This window comes from Pan paniscus, chromosome 7, assembly GCF_029289425.2.
Source record: "Pan paniscus chromosome 7, NHGRI_mPanPan1-v2.0_pri, whole genome shotgun sequence".
NCBI classification, from domain to species: domain Eukaryota; kingdom Metazoa; phylum Chordata; class Mammalia; order Primates; family Hominidae; genus Pan; species Pan paniscus.
Genome location: NC_073256.2, coordinates 19,900,060 through 19,922,177, shown reverse-complemented (window position 1 = coordinate 19,922,177; position 22,118 = coordinate 19,900,060). Strand labels below are relative to the sequence as shown.

At 37.5% G+C, this 22,118-nt stretch overlaps 1 long non-coding RNA gene across 2 annotated transcripts in view; it reads left to right on the top strand.

Annotated features, from left to right (window-relative positions):
• LOC134730858 (uncharacterized) overlaps positions 1-22,118 on the top strand; it is a 303,347-nt gene that overhangs the window by 186,833 nt on the left and 94,396 nt on the right. For both annotated transcript variants that reach the window (XR_010112863.1, XR_010112864.1), the window contains one exon: positions 1,151-1,237. This is a non-coding gene — a long non-coding RNA (uncharacterized LOC134730858). The remainder of the gene's footprint in view (positions 1-1,150; positions 1,238-22,118) is intronic.

The following is a 22,118-nucleotide window of genomic DNA, read 5'->3' as shown; positions in this document are numbered from 1 at the left end:
ATAAACTTGCTCTATGGATTCGCCTTGAATTATTTCCTGAGCCAAATCCAAGAACCCTCTCTTGGGGTCTGGATTGAGACCCCTTTCGAGTTACAATATGAAAGATGTGAAGACTTCCTGTTATCTCCACACCATGTCCCTGACTTTATTTGACATTGTTATGGTCTGAATTACATCCCTTGAGCGTTCATATGTCGATGCCCTAACCATCAAGACCTCAGCATGTGACTGTATTTAGAAATGGAGTTTTTTAACACGTGATTAAGTTAAAATGAAGCTGTTGGGATGGGCACCAATCTAATCTGATTGGTGTCCTTATAAGAACAGGAAACTCAGGCACAGGCAGGAACAGAGGGAAGCCCCTGTGAAGACACAGAGAGAAAGTGGCCGTCTGCAAGCCACGGAGAGAGACCTCAGCAGAAACCAGCTCTGCTGACATTTAATCAAGAGATATTTCCTGACTCCAGAACTATGAGGAAATAAGTTTATGTTGTTTATACCACCCAGTTCCTAATATATTGTTACAGCAGATCGTGCTGACTAGTAGAGGCTCTGGTGGTTTCCTTTGACCATTAGAGTTCTATGTGCTAGACTACATACTACCCTGTCTCCAGACAGCCCATGGCCACCTTCTCTGTTTCTTCCCTGGGGGCTTCCCTCTGTTCATCTCTATGCTTTAATTTCTGTTCCTATAAGGACACCAATCAGATTGTATTGGTGCCCACTCCAACAATCGGTGCTATGTCCTGAAGCTTCTTCTGGGTATGGCCTCTTTTCTCCTCTTGGGGTCAACACATTCTGTGTCAGGTTGTTTTATGATCGACCCTCATTTTTCTCTCATGGAGATGAGGGGAGGTGGGGCAGAACTTGAAGGAGCACACATTGTCTCCCCGTTGTCTCCAAACATCTGACAGGTGAAGTTCAAGACTTTAGTAGGTGGAAGTGGGGCCATTTTGCAGGATCCCAAAGTCCAGGGAGATTTGGAGGTCCAAGTCCTTGGGGACGTCCCGAGCATCAGCCCAGATGTCTACATCCCATGTCTTCGGATCCCAATCCTTCCCATCCGGGGTCTGACTTTGGTGTAGAGCATTGCTACAGATCATACACCAACTCTATCCAGAGTTTCATGACCTTTGTAATTACATCCTAGGTCTGATCCTTCCAAACGCGGGAGACAGGAATTCTGTTTCTATGTTACGAGAGATGTCCAAATGCCTGTCACTTTTTCCTTAATGTGGTAAGTAATCACTCTTTCCTTTCATTAGTACATCCATAGCATTTACTAAGAACCACCTAATTACTTTACTTTTTAATTATGACTTCCCACACATCTATCAGCTGCCGGGGATATTGCACCTGCTAGTGCATTCTCTTCCACTCTTCCCCTATTCCCATTCTCCACCAGTGGAAGTTTTAACAGCCACATGGCTACTGCATGCTACGGTCTACTCAAAATCCACTCCAGACCAGGGAGGGTCAGACAATTGGCAAGAGACATTATGCACCTGTAAAATCTCATTATAAAGTGTTCTTCTTCAGACTAGTTTTAGTATGAAGTGTCTGAGGTGGGATTCTCTGGAAACTAGTCTTTGAGGTTGAGATACTCTGGCAGGAAATGTATGGAGAGCACTCTAGTGATAGATGTGGGTGAGTAAAAGGACAAGACTGGTTACAGGGAGGCAAACTGCGATGCCCTTGCAAGAAAGGACCCAGCCAATCTCATGGGGAATCTGGAGGTTGGAAAGGTCTTGAAATTTGCCCAGAATTGAGGTATCATATGCCGTATCCTGGAAAAAAATCACTGGCTGCAGCTCCTCCTAGACAGCAAGAGTCACCTTAAGCAAAGAAGCAATCTTTGGCTCAGGGCAAGTCCTGTGGAAAGAGTAGGCAATCTCCTTGAGAGACTTGCTGTGAGCCTTCAGCTGCCAACGCTGTCCACAGCTGTGAGGATTAAGGCTTCTATCAGGAACTAAAGATCAGGGAAGCATCTATGGCTCTTAGAAATCCAGGAAAAAAAAAAAAAAACTAGCAGAGAAAAATCTTTAGTTTAAGGATGTATTAATGTGAGACAGAAGTCCTATCCGCTCTACAATCCATGAGACAAATTGTGACAGAGTCCTCCAGTACCAGTATTAAAAGCAATCCAAGTGTTTCATTCAGCCAAATTGTCTCCCCGGGAACAATGCAGGAACAAACACTATTTCCATCAGAGTGCAGAGGATGAAGTGTTCTGCCATGGTGTTCTCAATTTTATTACTGTTAATAGAAATTAAAAATTATAAAATATTTTAAAATGTTGGAACACTGTGAAAAAGCATCATCCTTAATATTACAAAATGACTGTCTTCATTTTATTAATTTCTCAACTACCCACTCACTGACCAGGGACTTTTGCATTGTTGTTACTTAAGGTTGTATTCAATTTGTATCTTGATTTTTTCTTTTAATATTGCTTTTAAAATTTTAAAAATTTAATTTGTTTGAAATATAATTTATGTATAGCAATGTGCCTCAAGTAAAAGTGTACAGTTAGATGAGTTCAAGAGTCATGCACACACACAAACCCATCACCTTGGACAAGATCCGAGATACTTCTGTTTCCTCCCTTCACTCCCTTCACCCTAAAAAAAAAAAAAAAAAAAAAAGATTCTTTATGTTCTTTTGTTGTCCGGAACTATCTCCACCTAGCCCCAGGCAACCAAAGGTATGGATTGTGTTGTATTGATTACTTTACATTTTCTAACATTGTCTATAAATTGAATTATACATTGAACACTTTTTCACCGGCTTCTTTCACTAAGCACACTGATTTTGAGATTGAGTTCTGTTGTTACATGTATCAACAGTTTATTGTTTATATTGCTACATAGTATTCAGACGAGATCGGGCGCGTTCAGGGTGGTATGGCCGTGCTACATAGTATTCAATTGTCTGGATATAATAAATTTTTGTATCCATTCACTGGTTGATACCAATTCTAGTTTCCAATTCTGGATTATCATGAACATAGATATTTGTACTGAAGTATTTTGTACGCGTAAGTTTTTATTTCTCTTGGGTAAATACATACAAGTAAGTTGCTAGGACAAATGGTAAGTACATGTTTAACTTTTTAAGACAACTGTTTTCCAAAGTTGTGGTAGTATTTTAAATTCTCATCAGTAGTGCATGAGAGTTCCAATCGTTCCACATGATTGTTAATAGTAGGTATTGTTGGTGTTTTTGATTTTTGCTATTCTACTGAATGCATAGTGTTGTCTTTTTGTGTTCATAATTGCCACTTACCAGATGATGTAGTAAGCATGTTTGATGTGCTAATTCACCCCAGTGACTTCCCTTGGCACTTTTATCAAAAACCAAGTGTCCAGTTGAAGAAACAGATTCACAAAATTGGACAACTGGATTTTAGTAATGGTGCCAAAATAATTTCTGGGTAGGGATTATGGAAGACTTGCTTCCTGTGTACACGCACGTGCGTGTGTGTGTGTTTGTGTAATTTCTGTGTTCTTCAAATTTTCTGTATTAAGACATTACTTTTCAGCCATAAAATCAGAAACTTTTTTTTGTAGGTAGAAAGGTATAAGAAAGTTTATAGTCATTGGTTTTCAAACATCTTATAATTATTTTATAAACCCAAGAAATGTAGGGCTGTAGGGACTCCTCTTTGAATTGAACTTCTGAAAAGAAGAAACTTCTTTTCAGCTATGCTGATGGAAAGGATTTCATCTCTTTTATTAGTCAATTAGTACTGTCTTTAAAGTTATCATAATCTCATCTGCTGAAACTGAAATTATTTATGCTGAAGGTTTTCCAAACAATAAGTAAATTATAGTGCATGATGTTTGCATACAAATTTTCTGACTGAATATTTCTTTTGGAAAGAAATTTTAGACTGAAATAAAGCAGAAACTTTATGTATTAAATTCAATTTGATTTTATTTTCAGTAATGCTGATTTAAAAAACACTGATTTACATAAGTTGAATCAGCAAAATTTTTGCTATTAATTCTAAATATGGCAATATTAACTTTTACAATGATTGTTTCCTTTCCTGGGTTCCTAAGGATTTGCTTGGATTCTGAAAAATTAATTCTAAAACATAGGATTTATTTTACATCTGTCCTATTCCATACAAATTCTAATATTTTTCATTATTAGAATTACATCTAAGGAGATTGATTTTTGGTGGGAACAAGTACGAGATAACAGTGGTTTCTTGAATGTGAAAAATGAACAGAACCTATTTATTGAGGCGTTTCTGCTCACCATAGTGTATGGATTAATGGTTACATTTAACTATAAATCCACTAAAATGTGATTTCTTAAATCCTCCTTTTCTTCAAGTAACTTTTGTTAGGGGACACGTTGACTACTAGGTGTTGATTTTCCCACACTAGCTCCTCTCGCTGGACATAAGTAGATGCATACAGCAAGAGGATAAATCAGGAGTAATGACTCTCACAGGGCATCAGTAGATGCATACAGCAAGAGGATAAATCAGGAATAATGAAAGGCCATGCAACAACAACAACAACACAACACTTCCATGTAAGTGCAATTCTGAGTCAACCTCTTGAATTAAATGCCACCAAAACTTAGGTGGCATTAATTGTTATGGGGCCTAAATGGGAGAAAATTTTCGCAACCTACTCATCTGACAAAGGGCTAATATCCAGAATCTACAATGAACTCAAACAAATTTACAAGAAAAAAACAAACAACCTCATCAAAAAGTGGGCGAAGGACATGAACAGACACTTCTCAAAAGAAGACTTGTATGCAGCCAAAAAACACATGAAAAAATGTTCATCATCACTGGCCATCAGAGAAATGCAAATCAAAACCACAATGAGATACCATCTCACGCCAGTTAGAATGGCAATCATTAAAAACTCAGGAAACAACAGGTGCTGGAGAGAATGTGGAGAAATAGGAACACTTTTACACTGTTGGTGGGACTGTAAACTAGTTCAACCATTGTGGAAGTCAGTGTGGCGATTCCTCAGGGATCTAGAACTAGAAATACCATTTGACCCAGCCATCCCATTACTGGGTATATACCCAAAGGATTATAAATCATGCTGCTATAAAGACACATGCACACGTATGTTTATTGCGGCATTATTCACAATAGCAAAGACTTGGAACCAACACAAATGTCCAACAATGATAGACTGGATTAAGAAAATGTGGCACATATACACCATGGAATACTATGCAGCCATAAAAAATGATGAGTTCCTGTCCTTTGTAGGGACATGGATGAAACTGGAAACATCATTCTCAGTAAACTATCGCAAGAACAAAAAACCAAACACCGCATATTCTCACTCATAGGTGGGAATTGAACAATGAGATCACATGGACACAGGAACCGGCATATCACACTCTGGGGACTGTTGTTTTGGGGTGGGGGGAGGGGGGAGGGATAGAATTGGGAGATATACCTAATGCTAGATGACGAGTTAGTGGGTGCAGCGCACCAGCATGACACATGTATACATATGTAACTAACCTGCACAATGTGCACATGTACCCTAAAACTTAAAAGTGTAATAAAAAATAAAAAAAATAAAAAAAAATAAAAAAAAAACAAAACCAAAAAAAAAAAAAATCAGTGAGCCAGGGACTATAACGGAATGGAGGGAGGGTTGGCCACACTAAGATGGTGATGGATCACCCAGATGGTAAATTGCACCATAAATGTTTGGTGTGGTAAATAACGTCTTACAAGAGGCCTTGCAACTGCCTTTAAATCTTGCATATGAAAATGTGGAGTATGTCCAAAGAGCAAAACTGAGGTCCATTGGTACAACTCACACATGGAAAGAGCTAAGTCTCATGTGCTGGGCTCTCCTGCAGCGTGTGCACCTGGAGCCTGTCTGTCCTGCAAGGCACTAGATGATAGAGTAGTCTCCCCATTTTTTTCTTTTCTTGGATCCACCAATTAATTAAGTGGCCCTTTCTGCCTAGATTTCCATAACCTCAGTATAAAAGAGAAGAGCTCAGAAAGCATCTGGTGACCTGGAACCTACCAAGATGAAAACCATGAGAAAGTATCCAAGAGTTGTGTAGGTTTAAGTATATATCCACACTTCCCCTTTGGAAAAACTAAGGATAAGTTCTTCTAATATATTATTTTCCCAAAACTCACCCCTAACCACCAAAATAAATAAATAAATAAATAAAAAATTAAAAAACAAATTATAAAACACCAGTGAAAACACTTCCTATTGCTTTAAGAAGCTAGAAACAGACTGTATAATTGTGGCTTGACTTGGTCCTTCTTGCTAATTGTAACAACATGGGCATACACACTCTCTTTTTTAAGAAATATGCTTGGACTTCAGAAACGTGGCACAGAACACAAACTCCCACTTGTTGGAATAGTCACCAGTCATCAGACGTTCCTAGAGAATAAAAATTAGTGACACAAAGTGAATCATGCCTTTAAAATTGCCATTCAAGTAATCAGACAAAAAATAAAAAATAAAAAATAAAAAGAAGAGAGATGGTGCTGAGTCACTCAGAACTAGAAATAAATTTCGGGACAACTTTTACAGGCTCAGGGAACTGGCTTCTTCTCTTATCTTCAAGGCAGCTTCAGCTGAACTAAAACCAGCGCCGGCATTCGGAACATGGTTTAAGAAGATATAAAGAAATGAAAGATGTTTTTTTAAAAAAAAGCCTCTTATGACTATAAATCTATCATTTTAGGGTCATACATTGACAGGTAGGTGGGTCGGGATTGGCAAAACTTGATTCAAGTACACTACTGAAGACAGCAGACGGTTTATGCTTTCTTTCCCCCATTGCACTCCTTCCTGCTACATATTTTATATTTATTTTAGGGTATTGTCACAATTCTCAAACAGATGTCTTTAATACTGAGGAATCAATTTAAGTAAGGATGAAAGTCTTTTGATTATACGCATACAGAAATTATTGTGTCCTTGATAAGGCTTTCTAAGTTATAAAGTGGTATTTCCTTAATTTGTCTAAACTAGATAATTAAATAGCGTGATACTACTTTAATAAGACATTCAAACTGGCAAGTTGATTCATTTGATTGAAATGCAAAACTAAATGATGATGTAAAAATTCAGCTTGTTAGTAGAATCCTTCACAATATGGGGTCTCTCACCCAGTCATTTTTGGTGACAAGAAAATTTAGCTTCAGCAACTGAGGCTGTGGAGAAAGATGATACCTTATCAGCACCAAAACGGATAACATTTCAAAACCAAAATAGCTTCATTTTGTTACAAAAATATATTTTTTATGAATTTTACCAAGAATACACTTTAAAAAAGAGTAAAAGATCCCTCATTGTGTGTTAGAGCTATGTTGAGGCTTTTAAAAAGTTTATATAGAGTTCAAATAAGTAGCGTGTGATGGGAAAAAGAGTTCAAGTTTGAGAAGGTATTTGTGGGTAGGATCTCAGCTGTGATCCATCCTAGCTTTCAGGCCCTCCTTTAGATTCTATTTTTTTCTCAACTTGCTTAAACCTAAACCAATGGTTTCATCTATCTACCTTCATGACCCCAATTTTTAGCCTCTCTCTCTGTAATCATCTGGACTGATTTCTTTTGTGAAATAATATATTTAGAACTGCCTTTGTGGTCACAGCCATTTATTCCTCCTCTTTTTGTGACCCAACATCTATACCAATCCTTTTAAAAAAATATTTTCTTTGTACCATAAGCCCATAGATGCCATCCTTTATTCATATTTATTAGCAGCTTCCGGCCTTTGCTTTCCTTCACTGCGGCTGCAGACTCTGTGATCCTCTTCCCGACACACTCTCCGGACGGTATTCCCAACTTTCTTACTCATTGTCCTCTTATCAGGGATATTAGCAGAGAGATTCCAGTCTCAGTTGAATGTAACTGCCCACCTTTTCCCCTTTCATATTAGCGATTTTTCAAGGGATAACCTTTCTTGCATGCTGTACCTCCCAAACCTTAAAGCCTTCAATCTCCATGGAGCACTGAAAAGTTACCAGGTAATCCTGCTATGCTGCTGTCATCAACCCGTTTTATTCTCCACAGTGGCAAATACAAATATTCTTCTTTCCCCTACCTTGTCATTAACCACAAGAGAAGTTGTAACTCATAGAAAATAAAAATAAAAATTAGCCCTTTTTAAAACTCTTTCAACTTCCTGTCAAGCCTAAAATGTTCTGGATTCTATATTTACTTTCCTTTATCCGTTCTGAGAATTTCACTTCCTGTGTTTTGAAAGCAGGGCCCAGTTCAGAGCATAAAACATTAATTCTGGGATAAATTATTCATGGAAAAGTCGTGTGCGCTGATGAATCAAGAGTTTTGAAGCAGAATCCAGAGCATGACACATCACTGAGACATACAGCTACACCTTCAAGGAGGTCCAATGATGTCTCCAATACCTGGAGGAATTCGAAGTGGAACAAGGAGTGGGGTGGCCGACTTCCATTATGAACATTCTCTTTAGATCATGTAGCTTCACAAGACTGCAATGTCTCTGCATAGAAAAAATAATCATCCCTAAGGGGAGGAATTTTAGGCTCAGCAGAAGTTGATTTTAAGATCTTGGGTTAGTTACTAACATAAGGTGAAGGAACCTAGTTTCATGGAAGGCATGCCACATGGATAATATCAGTGAGCTTCTTGAAATAGGCATGAAGTCATACTTACCTTTGAATAAGCAAATGGTAAGGTGAAATCCATGCCTACAAAGTATAGTCATACTACCAGCAACATTCTTCTTTTCTCTTCTTTTTATTCCTTATCATTCTCTCTCCCAAACCTGGAAACTAGAGATTAATGTCTGCAGTTAACATTAATTATCTAGCCAAGTGGTACTTCCTGGGCTGTCAAGGGATATATGGAAGGTTCGACTGGGGTTCCAGAGTTTCATACACAGGCTTTATAGAAAGTTTTATTTCCTCTATATGTTGGATTTCTATACTTGGGCTATATGACTATTGTTCAAGTGCTTTATCTAAACGCTCATTCTGGGTGTTGTGGAACTGATTTGTAAAGAGTCAGTGAAGCCCAGGCTATGCCTTTGCTTGATGATGTCTCTATTGGTTCACAAAGGAGGGATGATGGCTGATCACAGAAATGCCTGTGGGTTACAATGACATGTAAAATACATAAGGTGACTCAGGAAAACCAAAACAAGAACGAGGAAAAGCCAAAGACATACCTGACAGATATTTTAGAGGCTAAGTGTCCCCTGCCTGCTTTGCTATGCTTCCTCTGCGTCGTGTCACCTGCGGCTCCCATCAGGTGTGTGGTGCTGTGGGGCCACGGGGAACTGAACTGAGGTGGTCCCAAATGTTCCTTCTGAGAAATGAGGCTCATATTCCACTTACTTAGTTTCAGGAATAGAACTATAAGGTTATGTATGGATGTCATTTGAAGGGAGTCCTCTGGGTTATCTTTTATTTCTTTTATAAATTTGGACCTTAAATAAGAGTACTTTATAAAAATGGCTAGATAGTTTTGTTTTGTCTTTTGAAAATTACCTATCAAAACACTGTTGTATAGCACATTATGACAATGAGGTTAAACAGATATCCTAACCTATGTTCTTGGTTTATTAAGTCCCACCTTGCTTAAAATGTTGAAATAAGCCAGTAAAGATAGAGAGTATAATTAAATATATGCATGAAGAGCACCAGAAAGGACTCGGGTCCCAGAGACAAAGGGCAAGATTGGATTCATTGGTCCCTGATGGCTCCTAATGAAACTTTAACCAGATATTTCTGCCCTTAGCTTCTGTATCCTAAGTTGTTTCCCTATAATAAATTCTTCTTGACTTAAACTGAATTGAAGAATCTAATTGGTTGTTTCTTGCAGCCATTACAAACTAAAGCTATCCACAATTTTTATGTTGCAAGGCCTATATTTTTACTAGCTGTTGGGTACAAAGAAATCTTGTGGAGCCACAGAAAGAAAGCAAAGTGAATAAACTGCATTGTCCATATTTCAAAAAATGGAAAATAAACACAACTATTATCTAATATTTGTAAGAGAGAAGTGTATCCCCTGGGTCTTCATAGAATAAGGTTTGTGTACTACAGAGAACATTATCTTCAAGAACATTCTTACAAGAAACATGACAGTGAATTTCAAAGGATTATATTTATTCAATTTCTTAATAGGAACCAATCACATAATACCAAAGAGAAAGATAGTAAAGGCAGATCAGTGTGGGTGCTCAAGACATAGAGACTGCATCTAGCTAATAATGATGGTACAAGAAACCAGCTCACCTAATTCTTAGTTTAGTGCTCTTTTTTCTCCCTACATCTTGTATGAAAAGAAGCCATTGGCATATGTGTATATGTATGAGAGACATAGAGAGACAGAGACAAGTTAATCTCCCCATGATGTTTACATGTCAGTGATACATTGTGAACTTGTAAAGAAAAATGTCTCTCCTCCATCCCGCCCCTCACACACACACACACACAGAGCACACATACACAACACACACAACACACAGACACACACACAACACACACAGGAAACACACACACAACACACACACACACAACACTGCTGACTGAACCTAATATAGGGGAAGGAAAACCATTCTTTCTCTGTGGGTCTAAATGCATTGAAAATTGGAGGCGATCTATTATTTAGTAATAGAAGAATTTCAGAAGAACTCTAAGAACCAATGTGGTATGTTTTCCCCTGGGTTCTTGAGTACTTTCTATTTCTTTACATTCAGTAATCTAAGGTATCGATTCCAACCTGGGGAAGCACCTAGTCAGATAAGTCTTACTTTGGTTTGTTAGTTTAACCTAAATAATTTAAATGAAATAGAAAATCTCAATAAAATTTGGGGAAGTGGTTTCAGAGTCCTCATCTCCTACATTAAAGCAGTGAAAAAAGTTAACCTTTTTTTTTCTGTGATTGCTATAATGTGTGGAAATACAGCAAGCGTTTTTCCTTATTCACTAGCCTCTTCTCTACCAACTCTTTTTTCTGTAATTCCTCCTGTAACTCCTGTAGCTCTGGGTTGCAGAGGGAAAAGTAATATCTGTGGTGTTGAGTCCACTATTCATCATAGGATGTTAAATCTCAAAAAGACAGATCATCTAGATTTATTCTTTAATATTACAGGTAAGGAAATACGAACCCAGCCAGGAAAAATCACTTACCTAAAGGCATATAAGTAACAGAGGATGGGGTAAGGAATAGAGCCCACGATGCTCATTTTTAGACTAGTGCCCAAATGTCACCAAAACAGGTGGTCCCTCCCTTACACTATTCACTGATAATAAAAGAAAATTTGACTCCCTTGGAGAGCCATATGAACCTCCAATGTCATTGTTTTCAATTATCCAATCATCTTTCTTTCTCTTTCCATTGACTAATTTTTCTGAGCCTTCAACATCTGTAGTTATTTTATAAACTATAATTAAGTGATACTAACCTATTTAGGGTGACCTCCCTTGATTTAGCCCAGGCATCTACAGTTTTCCATGAGCCAGCCTCTTCTTGATCATATTCTGTGATGAAGTCCAAGATGTTTTATTTCATCTGGAGATAAACTCAGAGAGTTGGAAAGTTCTCCTTCACAATGAACTTAAATAGTTCCCTAGGCTGCTGGCTTATCGATTCTAGTTCTGTGCCTTTCTAGACTTCCAAAAAGCTGGAGTGGGGACTCCTACATCTGAGGCTCTTTCACGTATTTGCTGTCAGGGCTCAATTCCCTTTGAGTTTGCCCATCATGCCTCCAGCATCTACCCATATTCTTGATTAATTACTAAAAAAAATATGTACTGAGCACGTTCTCTGCATCCCACACAGTGCAGGTAACTAAACAGAAGGTGGAAAAACATGGAATATATTCTTTTAGTAGTCATTTAATCTAGGAATGGGGTAAATATTAAACAGATAACTACACAAAAATTAGGGTGTTGTGTAAGACCAAAAAGCCAGAGAGCTCTGAGAGAGTAAACTAGAGAGGCTGAAATGAGTCTAGAGAAATAGGAGACTTGATTTCTCTGCACCCTGTGCTATTCTACTTTCATCCAACTAAGAGATTAAGAGATGCTTTCTGTGACCTTGGTCACCACTAGACGATGGTCCCCATCTAGTCATTTATCGTATTTGTTCATATCTTTCTTGCCAAGAGGTTCTTAGAATGTAACACAATATTTCATTTGATAATCATCTCAGCAGCAAAGAGTAGGGTATAACTACCACATTTACCATTGCAGATGCTATATTTCTCCTTATAGTTATTATTTTAGAATTGCTACATGTGTTTAATTTCGGATTTGCATTGAAAAATATAGTCTTACTATACAATATGTCAAACATGTGAATTATGTGTAAAAAGCAAGGAATATATCATGTGAAAATGAGAATGTGAATATGTTATTAATAGTAAAATGTCAGCTGGAAAAATAGGCAGAGTCCAACTTGGACATTTATCTGTAGCTTTCATTTTTCCATCTATTTCTCTCTCTCGACACACACATGAGTATGTTTAAGTTAAGACATACATGAATTTATTTACAGATAAGACACACATGAATTTATTTACAGATAAGAGTCATGAATGTATGTCAGACATCATGCGGATTTATGAATTTGGTGTTTTGGCTTCAGATGGATTATCATGTTATCTCCGGTGCTCTCTCATTTATGACCCAGAAACATTTCTTATCAGGGGCAGAACTTACAGTACCTCTTTTCTTCTACCCCCTTTCCCAATCCTGACTATTACCTGCTTATTTATCACCAATTACAACGTCTTACATGGGTCACAGCTACTGCTGCATGCTGGTATGAACTCCTGGTGTCTTAATTCCTATTTGTTGCTGTTCAAACCCCTTCCAAGACAAAGAAGAGTCTCAGAACTCTGATGCAGCTGGAAGCTGGAGTGGAGCAGGGCAGGCTGCCTTTTTTATTTGGGCACCAATGAAAACAAATATCTAGGGGTGACAGTGGGTTTCAAACTAGAGAAATCATTGTGAATGGAGAATTCAAGATACTGAGTCTGGACTCTGCGACCCTCTTGCATGCGATGGGGACAGGGTCAATTCTGAGGCCAAGTATTCACCGGGCAGTGGAAGCCATATCTGAAGTGTATTTCCGGAAGGAAGGTGAGAGAAGTGTAGAAACCTGGAGGTATTTGGTACCCCAGACACCAGGCCTCTTTCCTTAGTGGTTCTGCCCTGAGAAACACGGCACCCACTTTAGGTGGCTCTCCCAGTGTTAAGCCATCTGAAACTTTTGTACAAATAATTACTTAAAAATGTGCTTTGCTTGACAATGGCAAGTTCAGAGCTATAACCCATCACCAGGAACCTTATTTTAGGGTTTTCTTATTCCATTTTCAAATGTTGTTGCATATGGCCTACCTTATCCATATACCCCATAAATATATATATCTACTATTAATATGTGGCCACACAAATTGAAAATTAAAAATTAGAAATAACATGGTGAAACCCCATCTCTACTAAAAATACACAAATTCGATGGGTATGGTGTCAGGCGCCAGTAATCCCAGCTGCATGGGAGGCTTAGGCAGGAGAATGGCTTGAAGCTGGGAGGTGGAAGTTGCAGTGAGCTAAGATTGTGCCATTTCACTCCAACCGGGGGCAACAAAAGCAAAACCCTGTCTAAAAAATAAAAAATTAAAATAAAAAAAATTTAAAAATTGAAATAATAAAAACCCTGATTTTAAAAAGCAAGAACCAATTTGAAATAAAAAATAATAATACAAAAAAACAAAGCTAAGGGAGCAAAAGTTATCAAAAATAAATAAGACAGTGATTTGGGAGGTTGAGGTGGGAAGATGGCCTGAGGCCAGGAGTTTGAGACCATCTTGGCAACATAGCAAGACCCCATCTAAAAAATAATAATATAAGAAAAGATGCAGAAATGAACATCTACAAAGACCACTTTTAGTGAAACAGTGAGCAGAGCAGCTTCAGGTCTGCAGAAAATGAGCCTGGAAACCCTCAAAGAATCAGGACACACGTCCCTTCTCTCCATGCTTGTCTGCTCCATTCTTCCAATTGCAGACAATTTATCGGGTAACTTGCTGTCAGGATGGTCCAGGTGTATAAGCTTCAAATCCAACTGAGGTTTCCAGTTCCAGGGATGGAATCAGATGGAGCAGAGTTGCATAGCATGCCCATTCTTGAGCAAATCATTGTAGCCAGAGAAGCAAAATGTTCCGAATGACAGAAATCAGTAGAATCAGTTAAAGAATCATTTCCCTGAAAGAGGGTGTTACTGTTGAAAGAAGTGTCTACAAGGGGCCATGATAACCTATTACTCGTCATTCCATTGTTTACCTCCGGAGTACTGTGCTCCATTTTATCTAATAAGTTATCTCGTTGAAGACTTTTGTATTTATTTATGCAATAAATATCTTATTTTAAGACAGGCTATTTCTGAATTTGGGAGTGTTTTTCCCCAGTATGAACCCTCAGGGCAAATGGGCTTGATGTATCTGTCTAGTCACAAGGCTTTAAGAGGACACAGCAGAAGTGAAGTTAAGACAGGCAGGAAAGAGAATGATGTTAGCAAGAAGTCAGCCCCGAAGCTGCAGCCAGTTGTTTAGATATTATAGCAATCCTTTCAAATAAGACGTTAAGGAGCACACAGGAGAAAGTACTGATGCAGCAGGATCTGTTGAACTGGGTAAGGGTGGGAGTGTTCTAGAGGGAGCTGACCACCCACATCCCAGGAGCAGCTACAAGTTCCATTTCACGATGTGATTTGTAAACTGTACCTGCTTCTGTTAAGGAGTCAGGATTTAACGTGTCATTACTGAACCTGACATAGGAAAGCACTCTATGAAGGCATTTCTTGTCTGCACATGAAGCAAACATGTAACAAACACACACATAGGTTACAATGGACCAGGGGATGATGACCCTAAGATTGCAGGAGCTTTGAGGGAGAGAAGTCCATTCATTCCTCAGTCTTCATGTCTAATGCATGGTGTAGGGACAGCTGTGCTCTGGAATCAGGCTGATGGAAACATCTTCCAGAGCAAGCAGCTCTTGGGATGCTGGGGAAGGTGAAGGAGGAGTCTGGGGTTTCCGACTAGTTTTGTAATGCCACTGGATGAATAAGAAACAGGGTCCTTCTCTCCTCAGCCTACAGGCTCTGTGATATGATGCTTCTCTAGATATGCTCTTCTGTCAGCCTGCTCGTTGTTAGGGTCATGGTGCTCAGCTTAACTGAAGAAGAATAAGGTGGTTGTTGGCCATGTGCGGGGGGAGGATTGATGTTTGTAAGCAATTTTATTCTACCATAATATTTCATTATAATTTTAATAATTTCTCAGGAACATAATATATTAATTGATATGTCTTGAAAAATCATCCATTTCCTCCAGGTTATCAAATTTATAAGGATAAAATTGACAATGTAAGTCATAAGCCTTTCTTTTTCTATACTTGTGATTATTACCCATTATTACACCTAATTTTATGCATGTAGATATTCTCCCAAACCCCAAATTTTGTTGATTAGGTTAAGTAATCTTACATCTTATATTTTGTTAGATTTTTAAGATTTAGATGATTTGACTAATGCTTTTATTTGTAAAATGATGTGTTAAAACACACATCATAATCTAAGTGGAGTGAAATACCAGTTCGCCAAGGTAAATATCTTCAGAAGACTGCTGATCATTTCGTTTGCTCTAGAAAGCATCATACACTGCCTTATATATATTTTTTAAAGTAAAACACATTCCTATTGAGCTTTTCTACTTTCCCTTTGTTATCCTTTTAAACCAATATGAAATTTTATTAGAACTTACTGTATAGGCTACATGTGCCTCTGTTATATCATTTGTAAATCATTAAATAAACTGTTTTTAAACAGATATGCCTAACCTCAGTTATGATGATAATGTGAGGGCATTTTTTCAAAGGGATCCTTAAGTCATATTTGGAGGTCAATTAATGTCAATTTATGACAATATTAATGTCAATACAAAACAGCTAAAACAAGTAAATAAATACACTCCCTGAAACTGATTTTACTGTCAATGTCTCCTTTGAAAGCGAAAGTGCATTGTTGAAAGGACAGGAGACAGAAAAACGGAGGTGACAAATACACGGAGGTGACTAATCCAAAGTAAAAGGAATTGCTGAGCAGTGGCAGGATGTACTATGCAAGGAGAGAGAGAGTTCAAAGTTATCCAGATGAAGAAATTGAATGAGGAATGAGAGCGGGAGGATTTGTACATGGTTAGAAGACGTCTGCAGTTGCCTGACCCAACAAATCAGGCTTCCTCTCACTCGACAAGTAGGTTGCTGACATTCAATCAAATGAGCTTAATACAGTAACTGACACCACAGTCAGTAAATCAAACGACTGGAGCCATGTTCACAGCAAATATCAGAAGATCCTACCGAGGGGTACATCCCGGGTATGCATAGACCATTTGACTAATCTAAACTCCATTGTTTAGCGGCAAATGATTCTATTACACATAATTGTAGGTGACTCAGTGGTCACTTGTAGTTCACTTCCTGTTAGTATTTGGGTACTAATGGCTTGAAGAGCCCAGAACATTACCCCATTAAATACTCTTCATGCTCAACTGACAAAACACGTGATCACCATTGCTTGTCATATGTTTCATCCAAGTTAGGTTGTGTGTATTTCAGTCTGATGCATATCAATTTTTATACAGCCAGTGAACTTTAAGGCATTTTTTCTTCCGAATATGTTGAACTGGATGCATGATGTAGTACACAGAACACAGAACTTACAAAACATTCCTTCCTTCCAAAGCATTTATGGCAATCAGAGTCTTCTACATGACTGAGAAGATGTGAAAATCACAATGTGGGCAAATTCAGCCAACCATAACTCAGCAGCCTCTCACACAGCTGCTGGAGTTAAAAACCCAAATTCAGTAACGAAGTTCCAGTTAGTGAACTTTACAAGCCCAAAGTGTGATTTATAAAGCAATGCATAAATTAAAAAGGAGAATACTTTCTTGCTGGTGGCTGAAAATTGACATATTTATCCAAAAAATCCACTGGTCTGACAAAATATGATACAGACAGGAATTGTGAATATGTGTATATAGAAAAGAAACACAAGAGCATTTAGAAGAATTTGACCTGTCTCAAAGCTGAATTCTGTCTAGGGTTCCTTCAGAAGCATTTCTGATATGGTGTGTCATGATTATTGCTGATGTTTCAAGCTTGGAAGTCATCACTTCTATTCACATGACAAGAAGGAACCTGCTGAAGAGTGGAGCAAGGTGGTGGAATACAGGCCCACATCATTCATTCTCCACCCTGAAGGAATATCAAATTTTAACAACTATCTGCAAAGAGGAAAGCACCATTACAAGAACCAAAACGTCTAATAATCTGATTTGAAAATGGGCAAAAGATATGAATAGATCTTTTGTATGACCTGAATAGATTAATTTGTTTGTCAAAAGAAGACATACAAATTGCAAATAGGTATATGAAAAGGTGCTCAACATTACTGATCATCAAAGAAATGCAAATCAATACTACCATGAGATATCATCTCACCCCAGTTCAAATGGCTTCTATCTAAAAGACAGACAATAACAAATGCTGGCAAAAGTGGGGAAAAAGGAAGCTACGCACATTGATGCTGGGAAAGTAAATTGGTAAAACCACTATGGAGAAGAGTTTGGAGGTTCCTCTAAAACCTAAAAACAGAGCTACCATATGATCCAGCAACTTCACTGATGGGTATATACCCCAAGAGAAAGGGAATCAGTCCATGAAAGAGCTCTCTGGACTCCCACATTTGTTGGTGCACTGTTAATAACAGCCAAGATTTAGAAGCAACCTAAGTGTCCATCAACAGTTGAATGGATAAAGAAAATGAGCTACATATACACAATGGAGTAATATTCAGCCATAAAAAGGAATGATATCTTATCATTTGCAACAACATGGGTGTAACTGGAGGTCGTTCAGTTAAGAGTAACAAGTCAGGCACAGAAAGACACATATCGCATGTTGTCACTTGTTTGCGGGATCTAAATATCAGAACAATTGAACACATGAACAGAGAGAGTAGAAGGATGGTTACCAGAAGCTGGGAAGAATAGTGGGTGGTTGTGGGGTGGGGGATGGTTGGGGAAGGTGCAGTAGGTTAATGGGTGCACAAAAAAGTTAGAAAGATTAAATAAGACCCAGTATTTGATAACACAACAAGGTGACTACTATCAATAATAATTCACTTGTACATTTTAAAATAAATAAAAGAGAATAACTGGATTGTCTGTAACACAAAGGATAAATACTTGAGAGGATGGAGACCCAGTTCTTCATTATGTGTTATTACTCATTGCATGCCTGTGTCACAACATCTCATGTACCCCAGAAATATATACACTTACTGTGTACCCACAAATATTAAAAACAAAAAAAAGAAGGAATCTTCACAAATGGAAACTCATTAGCTCTTCTTAGATCAGTAAGAGAAGTAAGGTCCCAGAACAAACTACTTTCCCACAAAATTGGAGAGACCTGTGAATACAGAAAATCACAGCTTACTAAAGCAGAATCCACTGTGGGAATCACTACAAGGGAATGGAATCCTGAACTGTAGATGAGCTGCTGGAGGTTCCATGAGGAAAAGCCTGAGAGATAAAATTCTAGGGAGACCCAGTCATGGGGAAACTCCCACACTTGTATGAGTTTTTCCTCCAAGAGCTGGACTAAATCTTCATGGTGAAGATGGGAGAAATATCTTTCTGTTTCTGGCATGGAAACAGAAAAAGTAATCATTTTGAAACATGCCAGAGCGCTCTGTTTTTCTTAACAAAGCCTGCCATCAAAAGAAGCTATTTCACTATTGCCTGGTGTGCTGGAGTTTATCAGAGACTAAGTGACATGGGAGAAGAGAAATACCCAAGTCCAGCCTCCTCTAGCCTTCCTGTTTGCGCTAGAGGACTTAAATAACTCTATAGATGAATTGGACCTAACTGACATATATGAGCACTTCACCCAACGACAGCAGAATATACATTTTCTCAAGTGCACATGGAACATTCTCCAGGATAGACCACATGTTAGGCCACACAACAAGGCTTGATAAATCTAAAATTATTGAAATCACAGTGTCTGTTCGGATCACAATGGAGTGAGAATGAAGCTATAAAGTTGTAAGAGGAAAAATAATTGGAAAATCCACACATATGTGGAAATTGAACAACACATTTTTTAATTTAACCAATGTGCTGAAGAAGAAATCTCAAGGGAAATTAGAAAATACTTTAAAACAAATGAAAATGAAAATACAATAAACCAACACTTTTGAAATGCAGCTAAAAATGTGTTATAAGGAGACATAACTGTAACTTCATGTCTTCAAAAAGAACTATATTAAATCACTACTTTAACTTCATACCTTAAAAGATTAGAAAAATAAAAGCAAACTAAACCCAAATCTAATAGAAGGAAGGAAATAATAATGATTACAATAGCAATTTTAAAAACAGAGAATAGGCCAGCTGCAGTGGCTCACATCTGTAATCCCAGCACTTTGGAAGGCTGAGGTAGGCAGATCACTTAAGCCTAGGAGTTGGAGACCAGCTTGGGCAACATGGGAAATCCTGTCTCTACAAAAATAAATAAATAAATAAAATATCAAAATTAGCTAGGTGTGGTGGCGCATGCCTGTAATTGCAGCTACTCAGGAGGCTGAAGTGAAAGATTACTTGAGCCTGGGAGATAAAGGCTACAATGAGCCAAGATTGTGCCACCGCACTCCAGCCTGGGTTACAAAGTGAGACCCTATCTCAAAAATAAGTCAATAAATAGAGAACAGACAAATACTAGAAAAAAATCAAGAGACCCACAAGTTGTTTTTTTTTTTTAAAGGATTAACAAAATTGACAAACCGTTAGATATTTTAAGTTAAATATATGACTCAAATCACTAAAATCGAAACGAAAGTGACACAGTAACTACTGATTTTACCGAGATAAAAAGGTTTCTGAAGTAATATAATAAACATGTGTATACCACCAAATTGGTTAATCAAGATGAAATGGACAAATTCCAATAAACACACTTGAATCATGAAGCAATAGAAATCCTAAATAGACCTGTAACTAGTAAGGAAATTGAATCAGTAACCAAAAACCTGCCAACTAAGTAAAGCTCTGGCCCAGACGGCTGCATTGGTGAGTTCTAGCAAACATTAAAGAAAAGGTAACACCATCTTTTCTCAACTCTGTTGAAAAATTAAAGAGAAGGGAATACTTTCTAGTTATTTCTATGAGGCCAGCATTTCCCTCAAACTAAAACCTGACAAAGATACAAGTGAAGAAGATTGTAAAACAATATATCTTAGGAATGTCAATGCAAAACCCTAAAAGTAAAACTCCTTGCAAACTAAATTCAGCAGCATTTTCAAAATGTTATACACCATAAAATTGTTACATAATACATTGCATTTACAGAATGTAGGGGAAAAATCACATCATTATTTTAATTGATGCAGACAAAGAATTTAACAAAATTCAATAGCCTTTACTGGTACAGTCAGTAAACAAGAAATAGAAGATCACTTCCTCAGTGTGACAAATATCATACATGAAAACTCACAACTAATAGCACACTCTGTGGTAAAAGACTGAAAATTTGTTCTCTTAGATTAGAAATAAGACAAGTACACCTGTTTTCACTACTTCCATTCAACATCGTATTGGGAGTTCAAGTCTTAGAGATCAGGAAAGATACAGAAATAAAAGACATCCAAATTGAGAAAGAAGATTAAAATTATGTGTTATAGATGACATAATCTTATATGCAGAAAACCCTAAAAATTAAGTAGAAATGAGTTAAAACTAATAAATTTGGCAAAGCTGCAAGATACAAAATTAATCTGCAAATACACTAAAATTAATCTGTAAAATACACTGAAAATGAACAATCCAGAAAAGGAATTAAGAAAACAATTCTATTTACAATTGTATCAAAATTAATACAATACCTAGAGATAAATTTAGGAAGCAAAATATTTGTACAGTGAAAATGACAAAATGTTGCTGAAAGAAATTAAATACAAAGAGAACCCTTCTGCATGGATTAGAAGACAATATTGTTAAAATAACATTAATTCCGAAAGCAATCTCCAGATTCAATGTAATCCCTATCAAAATTTCTATGAGTTTTTTTTCAAAAATAGAAAAATCCATCTAAACTTAACATAGAATCTTGATGGATCTCAAATAGCCAAAGCAATCTTGAAAGAGAACAAAGTTGAAAAACTTAAACTCTGTGATTTCAGAATTTAATACAAAGCTACAGTTAGTCAAACAGTGTGGTATTGGAATAAGATTAGTCATCTGGACTAATGAAATAGAATAGACTTTCCAGAAATGAACCCTCATAGATGTGGTCAAGTGATTTTCCATAAGTGTGTCAAAGACCAGTGGGTAAAGGCTGTTGGGATGGAATGAATGTATTTTTCATTGAAGAATGTCAAGAATTTTGAAGGAGGCAGTGGCAAAGCACTATTGACTGAACTGTGTTGCCCCCAAAAAAGCCCTGTCCCCAGTGTGATGGTATTTGGAGGTGGGGCCACAATCATGAAAATGTGTTTGTTTTTCATAAGGCATTCTGAGATAGGTGATGTGGTTCTCCTTGAAGCCATAACTTAGCGCTTTGAATAGCTTCCATTTTGTTGCTTTAACATCTCAAGGGAAGAGAAAGAGCCTGGTATCTGGATTCAGATTTTGGTAATCGTGGAAGTGGAATTCATCCCTTCTGCTCACATTCCACTGACTTTTACCAGCACCTGGTTCCAATTAAACTGCAGAGAGCTGGTAGATAATACATTCCTTCCAGACCAGGAAGAGATAGGGGATTGATAAAAATCTATCCAGTCTCTGCATTTGATGGGTGATCTACAGCTTAAAATTCTTACAAACTTGTGAAAATTACTTGTTACAGAAGTAATAGCCAAACATCAAAATTATTTTAATTAAGAATGGGAGTGGAGAAAATCCAAGAATTTTAGGTATTTTCCTTATGTTTGGAAAGTTTTTAAATTGGTGTTGAGTTGGAAACACAAGTTTCAACTTAAAAGTGTAGCGGAATCAGAAATCAAATTGTGTAGAAATC